Consider the following 7,207-nt stretch of genomic DNA (forward strand, 5'->3'; position numbering starts at 1 on the left):
TGTCCAGGCTGGAGTGCAGTGGTGCAATCTCGGCTCACTGCAACCTCCATCTCCTGGGTTCAAGTGATTCTCCTGCCTCACCCTCCCAAGTAGCTGGGATTACAGGGATGCGCCACCACACCTGGCTAATTTTTTTTGTGATTAGTAGAGATGAGATTTCACCATGTTGGTCAGGCTGGTCTCGAACTCCTGACCTCAAATTGTCCACCCACCTCAGCCTCCCAAACTGCTGGGATTACAGGCATGAGCCACCATACCCAGTGGTATATAGAAAATTCTAAGGAATACACACACAAAAAAACTAGTAGAACTAATAAATTCAGCAAGCTTGCAGAATATAAGAGCAATATACAAAAATATTTTATACAGTAGCAATGATCAATCCAAAAATGAAATTAAGAAAACAATTACACTTACAATAAGATAAAAAATAATCAAATATTTAGGAATAAAATCAATAAGAGAAGTGCAAGACTTGTTCACTGACTACTGCAAAACATTGTTGAAAGACTTAAAGAAGACTTAAATAAATGGAAAGGTATCCTGTATTCATAGATCAGGAAGCTTAATATTGTTAAGATGGCAGTATTCCTTAAATTGGTCTATAGATTCAGCACAATCCCTATCAAAATCCCCATAGCATTTTTTGCAGAATTGATAAGCTGGCTCTGAAATTCATATAGAAATCCAATAAATCTAGAATAGCCAAAACAATATCAAAAAAGAACAGAGCTGAATAATGCATCATTCCCCATTTCTAACCTAGAGTTTCAAACACAGAGTAACAGTGTGAAGATAGCATGGTATTGGCATAAGGATAAACACATAGATCAATGGAATAGTATTGAGAGGTCAGATAATTACAGTGAATTGATTTTCAACAAGAATGCCAAGACAATTCAATTAGGAAAAAATAGTCTTTCAACAAATGGTGCTGGGACAACTGGATATCCCTATGCAAAAGAATAAAGTCAGATCCCTACCTCACATCATAAATAAAAATAACCTCAAAATGAATCATATCTAAATGTAAGAGCTAAAACCATAAAACTGCTAAAAGGAAATTCAGGAGTAAATCTTTATGACCTTGAGTTAAGCAGCGGTTTCTTAGGTATGACGCCAAAAGCACAAATGAAAAGAAAAAATACATAGATAAATGGGACATTATCAAAACAAAAAAATATATATGCTTCAAATAACACCATCAAGAGAGTGAAAAGACAACTCACAGAATGGGAGAAAATATTTGAAAATCAAATATCTGATAAGGGCCTTGTATCTAGACTGTATAAAGAACTAATGCAATTTTTTTTTCCATTTTCTTTGCTGGGGAGGGGTTCCGGGTAAAAATCAGAAAACCTGCTAGACAAATTCTAAAAGAGCTGTAACACTACTGCAACTCAGTAATAAAATGACAACCTAATTTTAAAATGAGCAAGAGATTTGAAAAGAATTTCTCCAAAGACATATAAATGGCTTATAAGCATATGAAAAGATATTCAACACCATTAGTCATTAGGGAAATGCAAATCAAAACGACAATGAGATACCACTTCACACTCATGAGAATGGCAAAAATATGAAAGACAGACAATTACAAGTATTAGCAAAAATGTGAAGAAATTGGAAACCCTATACATTGCCAGAAGGAGCATAAAATGGTGTTTCTCAAAAAGTTACCATATGACCTAGCAATTTAATGGTAACTCAGTTATCATTTTGAGTTACTACATGACCTAGGAGTTGCACTCTTATAGATATACCCAACAGGACTGGAAAGTATGCCCACACCAAAACTTGTACAAAATGTGCATAGCAGCATTATTCATAATAGCCCAGAATTGGAAACAACCCGATTGTCCATCAGTTGATGAATGGAAAAATCAAAGACATAGCCATACAATGGAATATTATTCTGCCATAAAAAGAAATAAAGTACCGGTTTCTGCTACAACATGAATGAGCCTTGAAAATATCATGCTAAGTGAGAGAAGCCACACCCAAAGACCACATATCGTATGATTCTATTTATAGGAAATGTCCAGGATAGGCAAATCCTATTTCGAGACAGTAAGTAGAAAAAGTAGATTCATGCTTGCCAGGAGTTGTGGAGAGGGGGAAATGAGGAGTAATTGCTAACTAGTATGGAGCTTCTTTGGGGAGTGATAAAAATGTTCTAAAATTAGATCATGGTGATGGTTGTACAGCTTTGCCAATGTAGTAAAAATCATCTAATCATTTAATGGTACACGTTAAAGGGGGTAGGTTTATGGTATATGAATTATATCTCAATAAAGCTGTTATTTAAAAAAAAAATCATCTCCTGGAGAGGAGAGAGAGTGGGGTACTAAACTGAGTACTAAAGGGCTTGAAATGAGTAATGAGGTTTGAAATCGATGGCAGTGGGTGTGTAATAGGATTGCTAAGCGGTGATGAGTCCGTCTGAGATATAATACCACAAAATTATAATGGCACCCATCTGCATGGTTGGGAGCATTTCACGCCTGTGCCTTCCAGTTTATAGGTCACAAGCTCAGAGGCTCTAGGCATTAGAGAAGGACCCTCCCACGATGGGTACCATACCTGGCAGTCTTTAGCAGAAAGAGCTGAGGAATACCTGCTTCTCCTTCCTGCCCACATCCAAAGCACCCTGGTCTTCACACCCAACCAGGAGAAAACTGAAGACTTGGCTCACTATTTCTCAAGTAGAATTTCTGGAACAAAAATATCTACTAAACCTGCTGCCTAAGCGTCAGGCCGGGTAAAGAATAAAAAGAAAAAAGAAAAGGAAGGCATTTTTCCTAGTAATTAAATCTGAATTATTCACAACCTGTTAGACACTTTTTTTTCCCTCTGCTACAGAAGCATGCATTTTCATTTCTCCCCTAAGTCCTAAATGCCTTTGCAATCGACGTTGAATTTTTGGTTGACAGTCTTCACTTTATATGGAGAGCCAGGGTCCCAGGCCCCACCTTCACCTGAATCAACAGACCCATTCTCCAGCTCAACCCCTGAGCTGTTCAAAGGGGCTGGCTTTACCTAATGCTTTCATCATTACCCCTCGATTAATTCCCCCAAGGCTTGTGTATTATGAAAGTTCTTTCAAGTGTTGCAGGTGGCCTAGTTTCAGCTAACAGAGGCAAAGTGCGGAATTTACTGACCAAGGTAACTAAACTTTGGGAAGCCAGGATGCAGCTGCTTTTAGGGACAATAAAACCAGGAACCCAGGTGCTCCTACGTAGTAAAAGACACCTCCATCCCTCCTGCTTCTCCTCAACACATGCCACTCCCTGCTGGGTGATACTTTTCTTTTTCTCAGACCTGCTTTCTCCATGAAACTGCAAGCATGGCAACAAATGGTGGCCAAGCTCACATCTCCTCCCATAGTTCTAATCCAGAAAGTCCCCAGGAAAGCTCTGATTTTCTTAGCTCAGGTCATATGCCCTGTAGCCAAAGAAACAGGGCATGTTGTGGTTGGCAATCCCCATTAAAACAGTGTTATTGGAATGGGAGCAGGGGTGCCCCTAATGAAGGGAGGCGACGTTTCCAGTCAGAAGGGAGGCCAGGGCAAGCAAGGGTACAAATGGGCATATCCATGGAAGCCAGATTTCAGCAGCCTGGTAGGAAGAGCTTAGGATCTAGAGCCAGAACTCCCGGGTTTGAACACATCAATATCAGCAAGCAGCGTGACCTTGGGCTCAGTTTCTTTGTCTATAAAATGGGCATAATCATTCAAGAGAGCAGAGAGAAACCTCCATCTCTTGATAGGAAGAACTACAAAGCATCATAGCTGATTTTGAAATCTACCACAGTAGGAAACAGTCAGAAGAGTGTGCATCAGGTTATTGGTGGAGAAACTGCGTAGGAGGGCAAAGAGTATTCCATGGGAGTTAGGGCTGAGACTGGGAGTGGGAAGAGGTGACCAGGGAGATCTGGAGTAACTGACCTTAAGGTGTGTGGGAGAATGAATAGGAATTGACCAGAGGAAAGAAGAGAAGAGAATGTTCTAGGCAGAGGTAACAGCATACAGAGAAATGTGAAATTGAGGGAAGCAGAGGGGACTCGGGAGCTGAAAGTACTTTAACGTGACCATTGCATGGAATGCAAAAGGGGCACAGGATGGCAACACCTGGGCTTGAGAGACAAGCGGTAGTTCACCCAGCAAGTGGCTCTTCCAAGTCATGCTAAACAATTAGGGCTCAACCCTAAAAGCAACAAGGAATTGCAGACAGTTGAATGCAGGGAAGGAGCGTGACCAAATGTGTAATTTATGCAAATGGGATACTACTGTACACCCATTGGAATACCTAGAATTATAAACACAGACGATAGTGAGTTTTGGCAAGGATGTGGAGCAACTGGAACTCTCATACGCTGCTGGTAGAGATGCAAAATAGAAGCGCCATTTTGCAAAACAATTTGGCAGTTCTTTATAAAGTTAAACAGACACTTATCACATAACCCAGCAATCCCACTGCTATATATTTACCAAAGGGGAATGAAAATGTGTGTTCACACAAAAACCTGTACACAAATATTTGTAGTAGATCTGTTTATAGTAACCAAAAACTAGAAATGACCCAAATGTCCTTCAACTGGCAAAAATAGCTAAATAAGCTGTGGATTATCCACACAATGAAATACTAATCAGCAGCAAGAAGGACCAAATGACTGATACGCAAAATAACTTGAATGAATACCAAATTCAATATGCTAAGTGCAAGAAGCCAGAGAGTCTACATACTGTATATGATTCCATTTATAGGACAATCTGGAAAAGGCAAACCAATAGGGACAGAAAATACATCAGTGGTTGCCAGGAATTATGAGTAGGCATAGGAGCTGATGAAAACCTGATGGTGTGATTGAATTTGGTTGGGGTGAGGGGTTGATGAATGGCTCTGTATCCTGATTTTGGTCATGGTTTCATGACTAGATGCATTTGTCAAAATTCATAGACTTGTACAACCAGAAGAGTGAATATTGTTGCATGTCACTTTCGAAAAGTGAAATTTTAATAATTATATATTGAGTGGGTCACTCTAGTTGCAGCAAACAGACTAGAGAGGGGCATGGCCAGACTGAGATAAGCCATTTGGGAGACTGCAGTAGGCATCTAAGTTCATGGTGGTGTCCTGAAATAGAAAAGTGGTGGTGGGGATGGAGAGAAACGGACACATCCAAGCAATATTTAGAAGGTGGGGGGATCCATAGGATTGGGTAACTGAATAAGGATAACAAGGAGGATAATAAGGGGAGTGTGGGTTAGAGGGACAGAAAGCCAAGGAGACAAAAGATTTGGGAGACTAGTGAGGGTGTCATGGGAGCGATTGGCTGTGGAATTCAGTTAGGAAGGAAGTCACTTGGGAAAGACTGATGGACAGGAAGGGCAAACAGGTCAAACAGCAGTATTGGGATGAGTTTGGTAGAAGAGTCAGCAGGACAGAGGATGTCATCAAAATAGGCCACAAGAGTTTGAGCTTTCAGAGCCAGGACAAGGCACAAGAGAGAAGATGGCCAAGTTAACTTTTTTAAGGTGGCTTCCATGATGTAGTGAGATTCTTGAGTAGTGAGGATGATTTCTAGTACATCTTTGTCATCTACTCCTAGATGTTCAGCACCTAGCTTGGAGGTTCTCTACCTTGGTTACATCCATCCCTGGACCCAGCTCCACCCAGAACAAATATGTCCAGATCTCTGTGGATGGGAACTAGGTGGCAATACTTCTTAAAGTTCCCTGGGTGATTCCAACAGGATTGGAAACCCAATTGGCAACCCAAGATTGCAACCAAGGTTGAGAATCGCCAATATAAACCACTGCTGATCACAGTGGCTCTCCACCCGACCTCCTTATTAGAATCGTGGGGAGATTTTAAAACACATTAATGCCTGGGCCTCACCCCTGGAGATTTGCATCAATTGGTCTGCAGTGGGCCCCTTAAATTGGTATTTTTAAAAGTTATCCAGGCAGTATTAATATGCAGCCAGGGTTGAGAATCACCAGCCCAGCCAACAGAAAGCATTTCAACAAATGCTAATGGTGATTTCAATCAGTCTTTCCATCCCGCTCTCCCTATCAACTTAATGACCTGCTGTATACATCCTTCTATGTGTTAGGAGACCTCCCAAGAGGTCTCAAACTCAACATATCTAAGGTTAAACTCAATCTCCATAAGGCCCTGGCAGGCCAAGGTGGGATTTGGGCCTCCCACTGGGACAGAGGTTCCAGGAGCTGGATCCCTGTTTTGGAACTAAAGTATGCAGTCTAAAGTAACTCCACCTTGGATGTTAATCTGCCACGTTGACTTGTGATTAGCCCCACTTCTGGGAATGCCCCTGTATTAGTCTGCTTTGCATTGCTATAAAGGAATACCTGAGGCTGGGTAATTTATAAAGAAAAGAGATTTATTTTGGCTCACATTTCTGCAGGCTGTATAGGAAGCACGGTATTAGCATCTGCTTCTGGCGAGGGTCTCAAGAAGCTTACAATTATGGTGGAAAGTAAAGGGGAAGCAGGCTTGTAATGTGGTGAGAGAGGAATTAAGAGAGAGAGGAGAGCCTTTTTAAAGAGCCTTCTTTAAACAAACAGCTCTTACACGAACTAATAGAGCAAAAACTCACTCATTACCAAGGCCAACACCAAACCATTTATGAGGATTCCAACTCCATAATCTCAACACCTCCCACCAGGACCATCTCCAACATTGGAGGTCACATTTCAACATGAGATTTGGAGGGGACACATATCCAAACCATATCAGCCCCTAAGATCTCTACTTTATCTACTGTTAGCATGTACTTACAGTAAACCCTGCCCTTAGGTCAAAACAACCCTGATGTTATGATAAACACATGCTTGCCATAAATTCTGCCTTTCAGCAAATTCCCAATGGTATATAAGCGCTGGGTCTGGGTGTAATGGTACGGGATCCACCAACTCATCTCACAGCCTTCCAAGACATGGCTCCTGTTCGTAAAAAGTCCCTATTAAATGTTTATTTCTCAGAAACTAGATTTGTCTCCTCTTTCTTTGGCCTTTCATCTTCCTCAGCTTTTATGGGTAGGTTTGTACAGACCTACGCACCATGAAACATTAAGCTATCCTGTGGCCATAAGCAGAGAATAAGGGTAGCTGAAGTAAGTTTTGGAGGTGGTGGTGGACTCATAACTCAACATTCAAAGAACCGAAGAATGAAACCCAGTAGGA

At 41.1% G+C, this 7,207-nt stretch overlaps 1 non-coding gene across 1 annotated transcript; it reads right to left on the reverse strand.

Moving 5' to 3' along the window:
• Window positions 1-1,331: 1,331 nt before the first annotated feature.
• Window positions 1,332-1,393, reverse strand: LOC112427302 (U7 small nuclear RNA). The gene has a single exon (XR_003018805.1). It is a non-coding gene; the product is annotated as a U7 small nuclear RNA (small nuclear RNA).
• Window positions 1,394-7,207: the final 5,814 nt, after the last annotated feature.

Source organism: Macaca nemestrina, chromosome 18, assembly GCF_043159975.1.
Source record: "Macaca nemestrina isolate mMacNem1 chromosome 18, mMacNem.hap1, whole genome shotgun sequence".
NCBI lineage: Eukaryota > Metazoa > Chordata > Mammalia > Primates > Cercopithecidae > Macaca > Macaca nemestrina.